General features: G+C 39.5%; 1 protein-coding gene across 2 annotated transcripts in view; it reads right to left on the bottom strand.

Annotated features, from left to right (window-relative positions):
• Nucleotides 1-1,236, bottom strand: part of zbtb46 (zinc finger and BTB domain containing 46) — a 102,209-nt gene extending 100,973 nt beyond the window's left edge. For both annotated transcript variants that reach the window (XM_061980937.2, XM_061980930.1), the window contains exon 1: nt 1,007-1,236. The gene's annotated coding sequence lies outside the window, so the exon portion shown is untranslated. The remainder of the gene's footprint in view (nt 1-1,006) is intronic.
• Nucleotides 1,237-20,607: the final 19,371 nt, after the last annotated feature.

Below are 20,607 nucleotides of genomic sequence, written 5' to 3'. Positions count from 1 at the left end.
GTGACTGCGTGGGTTCCCTCCGGGTACTCCGGCTTCCTCCCACCTCCAAAGACATGCACCTGGGGATAGGTTGATTGGCAACACTAAATTGGCCCTAGTGTGTGAATGTGAGTGTGAATGTTGTCTGTCTATCTGTGTTGGCCCTGCGATGAGGTGGCAACTTGTCCAGGGTGTACCCCGCCTTCCGCCCGATTGTAGCTGAGATAGGCTCCAGCGCCCCCCGCGACCCCGAAGGGATTACGCGGTAGAAAATGGATGGATGGCTGGACAATATTTCATTCACAAAAGCCTCCACAAGAGCATGAGTTTTCTGAACAGAAAGTTCAGAAATCAGTACTACCAAGATGTGTGTGTGTGAGTGTGTGCGTGTGTGTGTGTGTGTGTGTGTGTGTGTGTGTGTGTGTGTGTGTGTGTGTGTGTGTGTGTGTGTGCTGTACTCCCACAACACACACACACACACACGCACACATACACAAACACTATACAAAACATCAGATGGTTACAAGAAGAGTGGACATTTCAAAAGTAAAACTGTCTTCTGTAAATATCTTTTCTGGCAGACAACTTTGATCCGTTGACGCAGCAGAAATTTCCCTTTAGAGAATTCCCCCTTTGTGGAGGTTATGTGAGGATTTCCATCCTCCAGACGTCTGCACGGAGCATCCTCACACTCTCAGCCGGGAGAAAGTGCTCACGGGCGGCGTGTGGCTCTTAACTTTCACGCTTTCAAAAGTCTAATTATTTTTGGCAAAGTGTGAGGAAGTTCTAGCGCGACGTACATTGTGTGTCAGAGAACACAATGAATGGCAGCGTCCATAAATATAAAGCGGACATAAATGAAACAGGCACTGCTAAGCCCCGAAGACAACGCACCGATGTGATGATAAAAGATACAAACATGTCACAGTCGTGTCGTCCGAGCTGTCCAACAAGGAGCTGAGAGACACGCAGCATGTCTCCATGTTTGTTTGTTTTGTCAATGCAGCGCGGTCAGAGTCAGACATACCTGTTGTTACCCCATGGACTCAGAGGGTGGACGGCGGTGTGTGTTCCCTCCGAGTCTGACGTGCGGTGACCGTCTCACGGACACGACACGGACAGCAGGACTGGAGGGGAGAGATGGTCGAGGACTGGGGTGTCCACCTGGTGTGTCCTCCCCTCTGCGTGTCTTTTCTGCTAAGTGTAATTCCCCGTCTTTCTCCCACTACACCAGCAGCAGCCCTGCGCTCTCGCTCTCCCTCTCTCTCCCTCTCTCTCTCTCGCTCTCTCTCTCTCTCCCTCACCCCCCCCCCCTCTCTCTCTCTCCCCCCCTCCTTCCCTCTCCTCCCCCTCGCACTCCGTCCTCTTCCTCCTTTCTCTTTCTCCCTTCCTCATAAGGACCACGCCAATAATGATAATACTAATATTATTCATACAAATATGTAAGTCTGGGAGGAGTGTGATGTAGTGTAAGCAGTGATTTGGGGGGGGGGGGGGGGGGGGGGGGGGGGGGGTGCAGGCGGCATCTGTTGCCATGGGGCTCATAGTGACCAGGGGCTAACTCACCCCCTCTGGTGGTAGCCGTAGGGAGAACACCACTTGTTGGGGGGAAAGGTGTGTATAAGTGGGGGGGATTCCGAAAGCAGGTTGGCCTGGAAAACACCTTTTGCAGTCATGTGATGGGGGAAAATGTTGGGTAATTCCATTAATCTGTGATTATTGTTCCAAAGCAGTGGTCAGTTCTGGCAGGCGTGTTCATGTCCATGTCATACAGGAAAACTGAAGCATGCGGGGGCCACTTTAATTAAAAGTTAAAGTGCCAACGATTGTCACACACACACTAGGTGTGGGGAAATTTGTCCTCTGCATTTGACCCATCCCCTTGTTCGCCCCCTGGGAGGTGAGGGGAGCAGTGAGCAGCAGACTGCTGCCGCGCTCGGGAATCATTTGGTGATTTAACCCCCAACTCCAACCCTTGATGCTGAGTGCTAAGCAGGTAGGTAATGGGTCCCTTTTTTTTGTAGTCTTTGGTATGACTCGGCCGGGGTTTGAACTCACAAGCTCCCAGTCTCAGGGCGCGCACACTCTAACCACAAGGCCACTGAGCTGTATATTAAAAACCAATACAATTATAGGTAAGTTGAGGCTGCAATGATTATTCGATGAATTTGATCAGAAAAAAATTACGATTTATATTCTGTTGCTTCAATTATTCGTTTAATGAGAGTAACGAGGGAAACTTGATAAAATCCCAACCACATGGAGTCTCCGGAACTTAAATACACGGACATGGTTTCCGCACGGAATGCGCATTAATTATGGAGTTTTCTTGCAAAATATATTTTTCTGTGCTATCTCCAAATTAGGCACAATATCATTCCATAAATATATACTTTTGTGTCACATTTCCATCCATCCATTTTCTACCGCTTATTCCCTTTTGGGGTCGTGGGGGGCGCTGGAGCCTATCTCAGCTACAATTGGGCGGAAGGCGGGGTACACCCTGGACAAGTCGCCACCTCATCGCAGGGCCAACACAGATAGACAGACAACATTCACACTCACATCCACACACTAGGGCCAATTTAGTGTTGCCAATCAACCTATCCCCAGGTGCATGTCTTTGGAGGTGGGAGGAAGCCGGAGTACCCGGAGGGAACCCACGCAGTCACGGGGAGAACATGCAAACTCCACACAGAAAGATCCCGAGCCTGGGATTGAACCCAAGACTACTCAGGACCTTCGTATTGTGAGGCAGATGCACTAACCCCTCTCCCACCGTGCCGCCCTGTGTCACATTTCATTGACTAAAAATACTACTTTTACAACAGCTGACGCAACCTTTTTTTCTCGGTCATAGTGTCCATTGACTTCAATGGGGGAGCATAGAGTGGGTTGTTCCACTGCAGCCAAATTAGACAGCCATTGGAGAAATGCTTGTCTCGCTCATCAGATTTATTTTGTCTGTTCATTAAACATAAAAAAAAAAAATCTAAAACTATGATAAATAAATAAACGAGCTGAACTGACACCCTTGGGTTGTAATGTGATTTGTTTTTAGACCAAACTGTTCACTAAAAATTAGTACTGTCAAATGATTATTCTTTTAATCAGCTTAAACACACTTTTGAATTTGGATCAATCATGATTAATTACAGGTTTTTACTTGCTTGCAAAAATTAATATAACTTAAAAAAGACCCCAATATTTGAACATAAACATAATTTTAGTTTCAGAATGACATCAAGGAACATTTTTAGATGTTTTACTTGAATGTACGTCATCCATTTGCGTAAAACTATGAAACAGTTTTATCTGAAGTCAAGTCAGGGAGTATTCAAAGTGAAATTTACTGGTGTACACACCAGTAGGAATCGCCTCACTCACCTCTGCACTGACATATGCACACCTGCTTTGCCTTTCAGGTGTTAAGGTAAAGTGCATTTAAAATAAATTGCATGATTAATCTGCGTATATACTGTGCATGATTAATGCAATATTTTCTTGTGATTAATCACATGGGTGATTTAATTTTAGTACAATGAAAACGCACTCTGTGCTTTTTTGTTAATTGGGTGTGGCTGCAAAAGAACCCACCATGGGCCCAAGAAAGTTGCATACCCAGCGCTTTCATAAAAAAGGTGAGAAACACTATTGAACTCTAAGCAAAGTTTGAATGTTCCATCCATGTGGATCTCCTCTTTTTCCTCGCTAATCTTTGCCATAATCGCCAGTAGTTTTTGATAAAAGTAAAAGTGCGTTCATTCGTCCTTTATTTGCATTTTGCATAGTTTTCTGTGTGCAAAACTAAAATTTATCTTTATAACATATTTGATGTTAACATGTGTGTGTGTCTGGAACTGATTCATATTAGATTTACATTACTTTAAATGGCAAAAATGGTTTTGGTTTTCGTACAGCAGTATTTTTTCGTATCGTACACATCCAAAGGTACCATTTCTTTCCTTTACAATTAGACAATTGACGTCTGCCCCCTTTTCATTCTGTCTTTCTGCACGGCTGTGAATCATGTTTTACGGACATACACCGCGTGAGTCAATGCACTTATGCAAACACTGAACACTGAAACACATATTCTAAGTATATTAAGGCTTATGGTTTAGTTCAGTGGTTTTCAAAGAGCGAGGCAGGACTCCCCTGGGAAGTGCCAGAAGACTTATACAGCAGCAGTTGGAGGACAAAGAAAAACATACATATATTTACCTCCTAAGCCAACTTTAGTTATAGGAGGGAAAAAGAAAGAAAAATACATCACATGGTATCACTTGCAAAATACAACAAGCCCGAAGCAGGCCTTCGATTAATTGAATTTGAACCTTCTTAATGTCTTTGCAGTTCAACTCCTGTGAACCTGCAAAGTCCAAGCATCGAAATAAACATATTATAGTCTACCAGGAGCGTGTCTGTGTAAAGGAGTTGGATCCAGTTAGATTGTGCATAAAGTAGTTCCTGGCATGTGTGCAGTATGTCATGTGCAAGTTTCTTCGGAAGCAAGTGTGCTGTCAGAAATTGCGGCTGGTTTGAGGAAGTAAGAATCAATCGAATGAGGAATTCAAACAAAGCAATAACATCATCCAATTTAAAAAGAAAAAGAATGGATAGGTTCAGCAAAGAAGAGGAAACAACATATTTTGTGGGCATATTTCATACATATAAACTACTTTTGATGATGACTGTTCTTATTTTATTTTGAGTATACATGGAGCAGTGACGTGCAGTCACTGGAGGCAGGTGAGGCCCCGCCTCACCTGCCATCATAGAAAGAAAAAAAATGTAAAAAGAAAAAAAAACAATTAAATTGTTATATGTATCCAGTGATTATATTATAAAGCTATTTTCCATTTAACTTCACCAGTTTTAGATTATTTTTATTCAAAATCGCTGAATTTTCACATTTGCCGTTCAAATACTGAGAAGAGACGGTGCGGTGATCAGCAGCCAGTTGAGGCACGTCACTCAGTTGTGCCTCACCATGGATTGTGGACTCGGCTAACTGCTGGCCTGCTGTGCAGTGAGACCGTATTGCTATATGAATTATATTATACATTTCCATAGTTTAGTCAGCTGAGGTATATAATGTACAGTGTATTTTGTCAACAACTGTATGTGTGTAACGTATTTCTTGTGCTGAACAATCATAAAACTGCTGCGAAGACGCACTGGCTGAGGCTCGCAGTAATCCCGCCTCCTTGTGCCGGTTAATGCACCCCCGCCGTAGAACGCACCCCCCGACGGGAGTGCCACACCGACCAAAGCCCACACCCAAACCCCCCACGTGCAAGACCGAACCCACTCAAAAAAGCGTTGGAGGAGCCGCGAACGACCGCAGGGCCACAACATTAGGTACACCTGCAGACTGCAGCACGGATTTCAGATTTCATTCATTCACAACTCCTCCAACACGAACATTATTGTTTTTGTACTTTTGGCTTCTTATTAAATAACTTTTTTAAATAGATTCAATCTTGCACGTGGAAAGTTTAAGTGTGGGCTTTAGTTATAACACTCCCGTCAGGGGGTGCATTCTACATCCAGCACAACCATAATAACGTTTTTTTTATTAAATGTGCTTTTTTGTGTGCTACAGTTTGTATGTGTAAAGTTAAAGTTAAGTTAAAGTACCAATGATTGTCACACACACACTAGGTGTGGTGAAATTTGTCCTCTGCATTTGACCCATCCCTTGATCACCCCCTGGGAGGTGAGGGGAGCTGTGGGCAGCAGCAGCGCCGCGCCCAGGAATCATTTTTGGTGATTTAACCCCCAATTCCAATCCTTGATACTGAGTGCCAAGCAGGGAAGAATGCTGGTATGAGCTTTTAAACATAACATGTTAACTGCTGCCAATCAAATGGTGAATAAGATACTCTTTAGGGTTCATATGTTTGTAAATCTGACTGTGATGAAGTCAGTGCCTCACCAGCCATGAACCTCACCGCACGTCACTGACATGGAGGTAATTACAGATATGTATTCTGTAATTATATACGAAATATTGTTATATAAAATGATCATTTATTCTGTCGTTGATAAAGAATCAGATTATTTTATTAATCTGGGTGATGGGGCAGGACATTATAAGCCTTTGCTTATTTCTTCTCCTTTTCGGACACGGCATGTTTTTTCTTTTTATTTGTTTGAATTGTATAGACTTTGAGTAGTTTTGTTGTTGTGATGGAAATAAAGCATGGCGGAAAGGACAAAGGAAGTATTTGCAATTGTGCCTGTAGAGAAAAAGATGTGTAGGGCGGCCCAGCAGGATGTCCAGCGTGGCCTCCATCAGTCTGTTGGCTGCCAAGCGCACGGATAACAGAGTGTGTCAGTGCCATGTGGATTAAGGCTGCAGGTCTGTAATACCCGCTTCTCTCTTCTTCCTCAGCGTGTGTGGTGGTCCGCTAACACAATCCCCGCCTCAAACAAGCTGCTTTACGCAAAGCTGTGTGCCTCCCTCACGCCAACGTGGCCTTCAAAATCTGCCTGACACGACAAGCGCGACCCGGCCCGCCCAGTGTGACCTTCGCTATCCCCACCTCCCTCCGTGGGTTTAGGCTTCATTAGGGCCACTTACACATGTATTCTGTCCCACAGACACTTATCGCAGCAGTCCACTCAGAGGGATGGGTGTGGGGTGAAGGGCTGTGTGTGTGTGAAAGCCATCATTTCCATCAAGCTGTATAGTCCATCTCACGTGGACAGTAAACCACAGCCTTTTTTACACGGACATCCTGCAACATTGCTACATGAGACACACAATAGACGCCATTCATCCTCATGTTCCTTTTACACAGGATCAAACTGTGTTAAGAAAATTGCCGGACAATTGCTTTCAACACAACAGGGCAGGAGAACTGGCTGATGTTTTTTTCAAGTGTCACATCGCTGTCTTCGTTAAAGGGCAAGATTGCTGAGTCAACTTTATTCACCCACTGTCTGTGTCAGTACATACCGTACGTAGGCCCTATAAATCTGTTGTATTTTTTTCAAAATTCAATTTTTTGGGAATTTCGTAGTTTTCCATCCCAGTGACGTGCTGTCAGGGGAGGCAAGTGAGGCAGTGCCTCAGCTTGCCACCAGGGGGGTAAAAGGCTTAACCATGAGATGTTCAAAAACGAAGTAATAAAATAAAATAAGTTTGGCAACACTTTAGTATGGGGAACATATTCTAAGTAACAAAGACTTAATTTTGATTGATTGAGAAGTTTATTGACATCTTAAAGAATTGAATCCATGTAATGCTTTAAAAAGGCAAATGGATGGCACAAAAAGCCAAAAGGCTTGTTTCCATTGTGGCCCATTAAATATTCATCACATTTGATACATTCAATAATAAAATATATATAACCTGTAACATGTATATAAAAAATTACGTTAAAAACATGGATAAATTATGTACATATACACAGTACATGTTAGGTGATTTGAAAAACAATATATACAAAACATAGGGGGTGGGGGGGTAACTACCCTATGTACATGACACTATGTACATGACTATGCACATGTTGACTCCAAGAGAGTGCAAAACAGAAAGAGAAAATATATATACACTATAACCACATATAAACCTGTTTGATGCTTCGAAAAGTTGCTGGGGATCAATTTTGGTTCAGATCAGGTTTTTTAGAGTTATTTGGACACTAGGGGAACATATTTTAAGTAAAAAAGACTTAATTTTGCGTTATTTGGTTAGGGTTTGGGTTAGGTTTAGGGTTGGGGTTAGGGTTAGGGTTAGGGTTAGGGGATTAGGGTTAGGGTTAGAGGATTAGTGTTAGGGTTAGGGTTAGGGTTGTATAATAAGGCCATGCAAAATAAGGCATTAATAAGTACTTAATAAGCAACTGAATATGTTCCCCATACTAAAGTGTTACCATAAGTTTTAATATTTCTCTTTTAGTCTATGCGTTCCATGTCATTTTGGTGTGGTTCCTGTATATTTTCATAATTTTTATGGTCAAAATCGCGGAAATTCCGTGTTTCCTGATCAAAATAACAAGGCAGACGAGAAGTGAGGCAGCCACAGGTAATGCCTCCATACACAGGCTATGTCTACACTAAGCCGGATAACCCCTTAAACGAATAATTATTTAGCCTAAGCCCCGTTTCAGCCACACTAAACCAGAATTTAAGGTCCCCCTCCTTGGACAAATTTTTACACAGGTAAGTGCGCCGTGTATTTCTTGAATCTCCGGCACTTAGCTTTGTATGGACTCATTGATCGTTTACAAACTGAGTTCGGAGAGGAAGTGACGCCAGAAAGACCGCGCCCACACAGGAAGTGACGCCAGAAATACCGTGCCCCACACAGGAATTGACATCAGAAAGAACGCGCCACAGCCAGCTTCATAATAAAGCGGTTTCGTAACTCGGAGGTAACCACTGGAAATATGAAGGCCAGTCATCCAGACATGCCCGTGTTTCTCCTTCTTCTACATGTACAGACGCTTGTGGAAATCACACATGAATACCTTAAGAGAAAGCAATTGCAGCTATTTCGGATACAACACTTCTCAGATGGCAAGAGAACTTTCGAATGTCCAGGTCAGCTGTGATTCTACTTACCGAAAAACTTTGTCCATTTGTCGAAGGAGAGTCAACGAGAATGTGAGCTGCTGTGGATGTGATAAAAAAAGGTAGCGTGTGTTTTTTATTATCTGAACGTCGAGGGAAAACTACGGAAAACAGCGAATGCTTTTGGACTGGCAAAGCAGACTGTATCAGTTATTGTCCGCCATGTATGTCGCGGACTCAACGTCTAGGTCCAGAGTATATAAAGTCACCAAACACGAATAAACAATGAAGTTGAAGGCAAAAGAGTGAGCAGTGTCCTGACCAGATATCTAGATCCCTAGTTTGATTGATGTAAAATGTTCTTTATCACATTGTTTACGTGTCTAATAAAGATTTGATTAATTTCTGATGTCTCAGGTGTGATTCACTACAATAGGGCCCCACAGCACACTGGATTCCAGTTAATTGAAATACCACAACACTGGATATTGTTCAGATTAGTCAAATTTAAGAACTTGCACACAAAGCAACACTGGATGTGACTATGACGTGTGCATTTTACGCGCACACCCCATTTTGATCGTTAATGGGATAGGGGATGCCGATATAACTTTTTCTTTTCTGATACGATAACGATATTCAAGCCTTGAGGAGTGGCCGATACCGATGTTGGTTCAATTTGATATTAGCACGAATCATACACACTTTTATTATTTTGTAGTGTGTCATGCTAAAAAAAGTCTTGGTCAAGTGAAACTACTCAAACAGAGACCAATGGTAGGTCTCAAAAAAACCAACCTGTTTATTATTAACAGTCTGGAATGGACTTAAACTATCTTTAAGCTGAAGTGAAGTGGTAATTGTTTTTGGCGACATCAAGTGGTCACAATAATTCATTAAGTTCAGATCAAGACACAGCAAATTCAATGATGTGGACACGTTTCTTACTGGACACTTTCAAATGCACTTCTGTCTTAGAGACTTTTTCTGTGTAAGTAACATGCAACTATAATTATTTGATACTTGTTTATATTTACAAATGTTGTGTTTTAAACTGCAGTTATGTTTAATTTAGAACACATGTCGAGCTTGTGTGCTGAGCAATGGTTTAAATGTAACTTAAAGATGTAGATCAAAGTCAATCAATCAATCAATGTTTATTCATATAGCCCTAAATCACAAGTGTCTCAAAGGGCTGCACAAGCCACAACGACATCCTCGGTACAGAGCCCACATAAGGGCAAGGAAAAACTCACCCCAGTGGGACGTCGATGTGAATGACTATGAGAAACCTTGGAGAGGACCGCATATATGGGTAGATCATGGGTTTCACTATGTAAAGCGCTTTGAGTCTCTAGAGAAAAGTGCTATATAACATTTAATTTATTCATTGGTTCAGTTAGATTTCAACTGGCTGTCCAGCTTTGCACAAGTAAAGGCACTGCAGGACTGCTTTTAATGGAGCGCCTATATTGGACATTTTAGATCCAAGCTGATGTAATCCGTTAATTGTTTGGTTTTTTGTTGCTAATTTTGGACCAATATTGGTATATATATATATATATATATATATATATATATATATATATATATATATATATATATATATATATATATATATATATATATATATATATATATATATATATATATATATATATATATATATATACATATATTATATTATATTATTATATACATATATATATTAGGGACGGCGTGGCGCAGTGGAAGAGTGACCGTGCGCGACCCGAGGGTCCCTGGTTCAAGCCCCACCTAGTACCAACCTCGTCATGTCCGTTGTGTCCTGAGCAAGACACTTCACCCTTGCTCCTGATGGGTGCTGGTTAGCGCCTTGCATGGCAGCTCCCTCCATCAGTGTGTGAATGTGTGTGTGAATGGGTAAATGTGGAAGTAGTGTCAAAGCGCTTTGAGTACCTTGAAGGTAGAAAAGCGCAAATATATATATATATATATATATATATATATATATATATATATATATATATATATATATATATATCAGTAATAATAATAACAATAATAATATCAGTATCATTCATTTGGAACACGCAGAGGGACCGTTTTGGCACTTTTTTTTAAAATTTATATAATTACAGTTCTTTAACTTAATAAAATGCAAAAATCCTTACATTTCTTGTACATTTATAATACAGCAACAAACAAATGTAGCCCTATATTTAAGTCAAAGCATCAGAATCAACTTCATTGGCCACGTATGTTTAACTTACAAAGAATTTGACGTGATAGACTGTGCTCTCTTTGTTCAATGTAAGAAATAATAATGTTGTAACATACTGTAACTGCTATAAGTTGACATGCTTTAAAGTTCTTGAGTAATTAAATTTATGACAGCACAAACAAAGATGCATCAGTTATTATTTTGTGTTCAAGCTCCAGCACCCCCGTGAGCCCAAAAGGGACAAGCGGTAGAAAATGGATGGACGGAAGTTATAAAATTAGAAACTGTCAAGTTATTAATAACTTACCGATAAAGATGTTTTAGTTGTGGTCACGTCAACAACAGTTGGCTCACATTAGAATTAGCACACCGTTTTTTTGTGCTTTTCTTCTTCTTTGCAATTTCTTCTTCTTTCTTTTTGGTTCCATCCCCCTTTTTCTTTGTAAAAAAAAAAAAGAACTTCACCTGACGCGTAAAAGTAATTTTGAAATTCTGGTGCTCTTTATTTTGGAGTCAGAAATTATAGGGCTAGTAAGGCTCCATGGAAGTGAGTGAAACATTTAGTTTTGGAGTGGCCGCATGAGTGCTTGATGATTGTTATTGATTCCATCTGTGATTCCATTAACGAGGAAATCATTGGGCCCAATTTAATTGCAAACTGGAAAAAAGGCGGGGTAAAGCCGACTTTGACAAGCTTCGGATTTATTTGCTCCAGTAAGGAAAGTACTCATATGGCCCTATTCCTGGTTGGATTTGGCGTTAATAATTTTGCAATGCAGTATACTGAAAAAGCTAAAAGCGTCACTCAACATAGCAAGTGACGCTGTAGTCAAAGTTGGAATTGCCACAAAACACCTTTTAAGATATTTAACAGTCTACTGCCGTGTGGTAGCTAAAGTGGATAGTGCATCGCCCAATTCGTCACTTTTCATGTGTCAGGTAAATCACAACAAATGGGGCCATATGAATCCCCTCTCTACTTTACATTTGCATTTTTCCACATTCTTAAATATTTACAAATGTTGTGACAAAATAGGCTCAATGCTATACAAATACAAATACAAAGATGTCCTCACTACAGTATGTGATAAGTGAGTAATTATAGTATGATGCCTAAAATCCCTCTCACATGCTATGCTTTCACACACCACTGCTCGGTATAAACACAATTGGAAGTGGGGGTGTCAATACTTGTCTTTGTAAGTCACACTGTATCATGTCCCAAACTTGTGTTGAAAGTAATGTTACTGTCTGACATACTCAACGTCACACAAGACTCTGACTTGTCTCAATCTGGAAATACTAAGCCTTTGTTTGACTCAGTTTCAAAGAGGCGTTATTTGCAGTGTACCAGCAATAAAACATAGTGAAACTGAACTTACTGAATGAGTTAGCTGCCAGTGATGTTCACAAAAAAGAGCAAAATGGCATGACATCTAGTGATTTAGCTTCTTTCTTCCTGGCAAGGGGTGGTCTATTATATGAAGATGACAAGCTTTGGTTGAGAAAGAGTTCATGTTCTGTTCTTCTCAATCCAGTCCCATTGTCATTTGCACACTTTCACAAAGCAGAGTACAGTATTGAACCTTTGTGGTACAACGGTCGCTTGGGTGATATTGTCAGTGAAAGTCATGTTTCGATCCAGGTTTTTGCTGCTGATTCTGATACAGATCACCCATGAGTGAGATTGGTCGATACTTGGGATGTCCGATAATGTCTTTTTGCCGATATCCGATATTCCGATATTGTCCAACTCTTTAATTACCGATACCGATATCAACCGATACCGATATCAACCGATATATACAGTCGTGGAATTAACACATTATTATGCCTAATTTGGACAACCAGGTATGGTGAAGATAAGGTACTTAAAAAAAATAAAAATAATAATAAAATAAGATAAATAAATTAAAAACATTTTCTTGAATAAAAAAGAAAGTAAAACAGTATAAAAACAGTTACATTGAAACTAGTCATTAATGAAAATTTGTAAAATTAACTGTTAAAGGTTAGTACTATTAGTGGACCAGAAGCACGCACAATCATGTGTGCTTACGGACTGTATCCCTTGCAGACTGTATTGATATATATTGATATATAATGTAGGAACCAGAATATTAATAACAGAAAGAAACAACCCTTTTGTGTGAATGAGTGTAAATGGGGGAGGAAGGTTTTTTGGGTTGGTGCACTAATTGTAAGTGTATCTTGTGTTTTTTATGTTGATTTAATAAAAAAATAAATAAAAAAACAAAAACAAAAAAACGATACCAATAATTAAAAAAAAACGATACCGATAATTTCCGATATTACATTTTATTGCATTTATCGGCCGATAATATCGGCAGGCCGATATTATTGGACATCTCTAGTCGATACTAATACTAATACCAGTTTATTTATGGTAAGTGCTATTGACACTTTAACAATATCAACCCAATACTTAAACTAGTTTCTTATTCTATTTAGTTACATACAATTGTTTGAGAAAAACAGAGTGAATAGTACACAATGAATAAACAAAAGTAAAAACTGCTATTTTTGGTTTATTTAAATATTTTGGGTGTAGTAAAGTCAAAATTACTAAAACAAAAACGAAAAAGATTGTGACAAATTAAAAACTAATCACTCTAGTATCAGTCAAAGTGAGTAGTACAAAATGAATAAACCAAAGTAAAAACTGCTATTTTTGATTTATTTAAATATTCTGTGTGTAGTAAAGTCAAAATTACTAAAACAAAAACGAAAAAGATTGTGACAAATTAAAAACTAATCACTCTAGTATCAGTCATACCCTTGGTATCGAAACAACCAACTTATGGATCTAGCCGCCCTACTTTTACATATTGTGTACTAACTGTGACGATGGTGACATACCAACAGTTGTTGTATTATCTTCTCTCCAGACCAGGGCAGTCGGGCATAATGGGCGGACTTGCCGACAATGGTGGCCGTTCCAGACCTGGGCTGCAAGCTGTTTATTTTATTTGGGTTTTGTTTTTTACATCAAACAGGTTAAAAAAAAAAAAGACAATAACTAATCAAAACAAAGGCATGTTGACTAAGACAATAACACAATTACCCGACATGTTAGTTAATGTATAAAAAAAACACAGCTTATGGTTGCCAAGGTGGTTCAAAATAGTATTTTGATATTGACACATCTCATCTTTACATCTCCTAAGTGTAGTCTAGTAATTTTATGCATAGATGAGATGTGTCGATATCAAAATATTACTTTGAATCCCTTTTTGGCAACCAGGAACACATTGATTTAATGACTACATCCAAACACTTTATTATGTGATGAACAAAGAATAGTAAATATTGTATGTGGCATTTTAGCTGCATGATATTTTTGATTGATTAGAAAACTTTAAGGAGGTCGCAAACAAGGTAGAAGTCGAACTTTCAAATACTCTTAATATTCCATGTTTTATCGTTTATACTTCATATTGCATGGTCGTCGGGGTTTAATATTGGGGGTTGTTAAATTTGAAGTTATGTGTTGTTGTTTAGTGCTTTAAGTAACGCAAACTGAAGTTTTGTTTTGCTGCAAAGGATTGTTGTTACGTCACAATCAACTCACTGCTGTGTGCCGAAAAAAAAGCATCGTAATGAGTGTATTTGTGGATGTGTGTGTGTGTCCATCGAGTGAGTCTCATGTTAATATTGATCATGATACACGCAGCATGTCATGGGTGTTATTACAACTACAGTACATATTCTTTCTGGCCAGCTATGTACAAAAAAACATGAAATGTGGGCTAACACTTTACTGATACTGTAATATGATTATGTTTTTCAGTCAGTACAGATTTGTATCCTATCGCATTGTGTTGTGCATTACAAACTCAAATGTGTTGTGTGTCGTCATAGAAGCTAGCTTATCTCTCGCCGTACTTGCCGTTTATGGCTAATACTTGGCCATGCCGATGTGTTCGTACGCTACAAAAATAGTTCCTCAGTATTTGCTCTTACAATAACAATGTCACGACCGCTTGGTTATTGTACAGGTTACGGAACGTAATTTAAGTATTGTTGGCGGTTTTTGAATGCATGTTTAAAGTGATTTAGATTTAGAAACGACTGCTCTCATTAGCTGCATTGCGAGCAACCTAGAACGAGACAATTTGTATATGTTAGAAAGCGAAAAAAAACAAAAATCTTCTTGTCTCTCAAAACTATTTTGAACGATAGGCAAAATTCCCCCAAAAATGTGCAGTTCCCCTTTAAAACATTGCGATTGCAGATTTCGTGTAAAAACAGCGGTGTAAACGCGATCACAGATTACTCTTAAACAGTACACATAGTTGTAATAAATAATAATTAAAAAACAACTGAAGTTAGTGTAGTGATTTTGATATCAAATACATTTAAATGTTTATTTAATTACATTACACAAACTCAGAACTGTATAAATATTGATTGTGTATACATTGTGTGTGTGTATATATATATATATATATATATATATATATATATATATATATATATATATATATATATATATATATATATATACATATATATATATATATATATATATATATATATATATATATATATATATATATATATATATATATGTACATATATATACAGTATCTATATATGTATATAAATATATATGTATATAAATATATATCTAATTATATATATATATTAGGGTTGTATGGTACACTGGTACTAGTATAGTATTGTGGTACTAATGAATCAAAAATGGTACTATACTCTGTTTGAAAAGTACCGATTCCCCATTACATTTTTTTTAACGGGCATGACGCTGCGTCGTCACATCATGACATTGCTGGTTTTACGAGCAGAGGAGCATGTTCGGCAGCACACAATCACGGAGTACTTACAAGTAGACAATGTGTGTAGACAGAAAAGGGACGCATTTTGGCCTAAAAACTAACAATAAAGGTGAAGTCATAACACTGAAACGCCCTCAGGAAGAGGTGCTTTAAGACATGGCTAGCTAGCTAGCAGATAATATCCATTCGCAGTCTGCAGTGTTTTAGCTACTTCTAAATCACTAATCCTCGCCTCCATGGCGACAAATAAAGTATGTTTCTTACAAATATCATCCCTGCAGGACGAGGAATAGCTGAACATGTTTCACTACACACCGTGGCTCACCGGTGTCACCGCTAATGACGCAGTTCCTGAATGTAAACAAATGCCATGGGTGGATCTACACCTGATATCCACTGTCACGATATCAAGTACAAGAGCGTATCTAGTCGATACTGCTATGATTACATCAATATTTTTTATCGTCACAAAATCTTTTTTCCTTTTATTAAAATTCACATTATGTTTATAAACTCAGGACACATGAGGACTTTGAATATGACTAATGTATGGTCCTGTAACTACTTTTATGAACAGCTAAACGAGGGATCAGCTGCTTTAGGCAATTCTGAAGTGATACTGATCGGTGATTTGAACACCAACATCCTGAAAAAAGATACTCCTATCTACAAATCCTTCCGTAATTACTGTAAGCTACATAGCCTGAAACAGCTGATCACTCAATTCACACGGGTGTGCCCTGCTTCTCAAACTGTCATTGATTTGATTTTGACATCAAACCAGACCAATGGTTGCTCATATCACCAACTTGTCTATCAATTAGTGTCATGTCCCACAAGAGTTGAAGCTCGCGAGAATATTACCTCTGTATAAAAAAGGAAACAAATTAGACCCCGGCAAATACCGCCCTGTTTCCATCCTTTGCTCCATCTCAAAGGTTATAGAGAGGTTAATATATGAGCACATAGATAATTATCTATCAAATCGCGAGCTCCTATTCAAATTTCAATTAGGATTCAGAAAATCCCATTCCAGCGATACATGCCTACTGTACCTAACTGACTACATCAGGTGAGAGATAGACATGTGCAAGTACTGTGGAATGGTTATACTGGACCTTCAAAAGGCATTCGACACAGTTAACCACTCAATGCTGTTAAACAAGTTGAGGGCAATCGGTTTTGACAGCGCAGCCACAAATTGGATGGAATCTTACCTTGAGGATAGAGAAGAGGTGGTCGAGGAGAACGGATAACTGTCCTCTCCCCTCAAGGTGAGCTGTGGTGTCCCACAGGGGAGCATTCTGGGACCATTGTTATTCTTGATTTACATTAACGACATGAAATCAGCATGTAACAGCAATTTGTTCCTGTTCGCAGACGATTCTGCGATCTGTCCTCGGACAGGAACAAATCGAAAGTTAAAAGTGCACTCAGCACCGAACTAAGTAATCTCTGTCTCTGGCTTTCCGATAACAAACTGTCACTACATCTGGGTAAAACAGAGTCCATCCTATTTGGGTCCAAGCACAACCTAGGTAAATCCCCGGGCTTTACGATTAAAGCAGGTGATACCATAATCACCAGCAAAGACAAGGTAATTTACCTAGGTTGTATATTGGACAACACTCTCTCGGGTGAAAAAAATGGCATTAAAAGCAATCACCAAGATCAATAATAAAACTAGATTTTTGGCCAGGATTTCTGCGTTTATCAACAGGGATACACTTAAGACCCTTGCTGGTGCCCTCATACAGTGTCATTTTGACTACGCCTGCACCTCATGGTTCACCAGTATCCCCAAGCCACTAAAAACGAAACTGCAAACTTCCCAAAACAAGCTGGTGAGACTCCTGCTCAACCTCCCATACAGGACTCACCTAACTCAAGCCCACTTTACCAAATTAGGATGGCTTAGAGTTGAGGAAAGAGTACACCAAATTGCAATGTGCCTGGTATTCAAAATACTCAGAGAAACTGTCCCCAAGTACCTGTCAAACTATTTCACCAGAGTAAGTGATGCTCACAGGTACTACACGAGAGGGAGTACCTGTGAATTCAAGACTCTCTTGGGAAAAAATGCATTCTACTATTTTGCCACCACACAGTGGAATGCACTACCAACAGACCCCCCCCCCCCCCCCCCCCCCCCCATTTTTTTATATATTGTTTTTCAAATCACCTGACATGTATACTGTGTATATGTACATCATTTGTCAATATGTATTTTTTTATATACATGTTACAGGTTACATATCTTTTAGTATTGAATGTATCAAATGTGATGAATATTTAATAGACCACAATGGAAACAAGCCTTTTGGCTTTTTGTGCCATCCATTTGCCTTTTTAAAGCATTACATGGATTCAATTATTTAAGATGTCAATGAACTTCTCAATCAATCAATCAATAGTGGGGCCAGCAGGGGATTCTCTTGTATGTAGACACGTCGAGCGCAGAGACGTCACCGACTGATGCATAAGGAGTGATCACCCCGGGTCCCGACTTCATGTGCAAGTCCAGTCCATTGGGAGACCAGCGGGGGATCATCTTGAATGGAGACAAGTCAGAAGCGCAAAGATGTCACCAACTGATGCAAAGAGGAGTGGTCCATCCTGGGTCCCGACTTGGAACAGCTAGCGCGTCATCCGCGGCGGCTGATTCGTGGTCATCTGATAACCTCTCCACGCAGGAGAGGGGGTAGAGCAAAAAGAGAGACAAAAGATCAACTGGTCATAAATGGGGTCTATTTAAAGGCTAGAGTTTACAAATTAGTTTTGAAATGGGACTTAAATGCTTCTACTAAGTTAGCATCTCTAACTGTTACCGGTAGGACATTCCAGAGTACTGGAGCCCGAATAGAAAACGTTCTGTAGCCTGCAGACTTTTTTTGGGCTCTGGGAATCACTAATAAGCCGGAGTTCTTTGAACGCAGATTTCTGGCCGGGACGTATGGTACAATACAATCAAATCAGCAAGATAGGATGGAGCTAGACCGTGTAGTATTTTATACGTAAGTAGTAAAACCTTAAAGTCACATCTTAAGTGCACAGGAAGCCAGTGCAGGTGAGCCAGTATAGGCGTAATATGATCAAACTTTCTTGTTCTTGTCAAAAGTCTAGCAGCCGCATTTTGTACCAACTGTAATCTTTTAATGCTAGACATAGGGAGACCCGAAAATAATACGTTACAGTAATCGAGACGAGACGTAATGAACGCATGAATAATGATCTCAGCGTCGCTAGTGGACAAAATGGGACGGATTTTAGCAATATTACGGAGATGAAAGAAGGCTGTTTTAGTAACACTCTCAATGTGTGACTAAAAAGAGAGAGTTCTGTCAAAGTTAGTACCGAGATTCTTTACCGAGTCGCTTTGTGTAATTGTTTGGTTGTCAAATGTTAAGGTGGTATTATTAAATAGGTGCCGGTGTCAAGCAGGACCGATAATCAGCATTTACGTTTTATTGGCGTTAAGATGCAAATTCATTGTTTAATTTCATTTAGACACACCTCCAGGTGACTACAATCTGGCGTGTTGGTCAACTTTAGGGGCATGTAGAGTTGGGTGTCATCTGCATAACAGTGAAAACTAACACCGTATTTGTGTATGATGTCACCTAGCGGCAGCATATAGTTGCTAAGAACCGAAACCTGTGGAACTCTGCATGTTACCTTAACATACTCTGAGGTCACGTTGTTATGGGACACGCACTGCATCCTGTCAGTAAGATAGGAGTTAAACCAAGAAATAGGCTAAGTCTGACATACCAATACGTGTTTTGATACGTTCTAATAAAATTTTATGATCGACGGTATCGAAAGCAGCGCTAAGATCAAGAAGCAGCAACATGGATGATGCATCAGCATCCATAGTTAGCAATAGATCATTAGTCATTTTTGCGAGGACTGTCTCCGTAGAGTGATTTGCCCTGAAACCAACTGAAAGGGTTCACAGAGATTGTTGGACGCTAATTGTTTATTTAGCTTCTGTGCAACAATTTTTTTTGAAGATTTTCGAGATAAAGGGAAGGTGAGATACCGGCCGGTAGTTTACCAGGAGGTCAGGATCGAGGTTAGGTCTTTTGAGCAGAGGATGAATAACCAATTATTTGAATGCTAGGGGAACAGTACCAGAGGAAAGTGATAAGTTAATAATATTTAGCACTGATGGCCCTAAAATTACAAACAACTCCCTGATAAGTTTTCCAGGAAGTGGGTCAAGTAAACATGTTGTTTGTTTTGTCCCATTTACAAGTCACAAGAGCACTTCTAATGTTATATCTTAAAAAAGAGAGTGATTATTTTGGAGGGCAATATCCATCGTATATACATTCGTATCTGTGTTAACAGAACCCCATTTCTTATTAAAGAAATTCATAAAATATGGGTGGCGCTAGCGGGGGGAGTCCCTTGTTGGGTTAGCGATGCTACTGTACTGAACAAATATTTAGGATCGTTTTTATTAAGTCGGATGAGATTGGAGTATGAATTACTTTTAGCTAAGGTAAGCGTGTTTATAAGTTATTAAACTATCACTCCATACTTGATGGAAAACCTCAAGTTTAGTCGCACGCCATTTGCGTTCCAGCTTTGATTTGTCGCAATGTTACAGTACATTTTGATTACATTATTTTCTTTGAAAAATACTGTTAAATGCTGTGAAATTCCAAGATTTTTTTCTACATTTTACAAACTACAACCAACAATGATGTTGTGGATAAAAGCATGGCCAACTTTGGCTGGTTCCACTTGCAGTGCTTCATTTTCCACCCTAGTGACTGAATTAAATTAATGAAGATGTATTCAGACTTTTTTGTCAGTGAAACAATCTAGAAAGTAAAACAAAACTCCTTTTTGACAGCTCGCTTTTAAGCTGATTTTAAATGCATTTTAGGAGCACTTTTTGAAGTCGAGCAATGATCTGCACCCCTGGCACGCACCCCCCTGCTGAGGACCATCACAGTGTAATTGGTCACATCCAGGAAGAAGAAAAAAGCAGCTCAAAAATCTACAACTGACATAAAAATATCCACGACCCTTTCGCTATCAATTTACTGTGGGGAACAGCTGTGT

The sequence above is a fragment of the Nerophis lumbriciformis genome, linkage group LG01, assembly GCF_033978685.3.
Source record: "Nerophis lumbriciformis linkage group LG01, RoL_Nlum_v2.1, whole genome shotgun sequence".
NCBI lineage: Eukaryota > Metazoa > Chordata > Actinopteri > Syngnathiformes > Syngnathidae > Nerophis > Nerophis lumbriciformis.
Note: the sequence above shows the minus strand (reverse complement) of the source record. Positions and strands in the feature narration are given on the sequence as shown.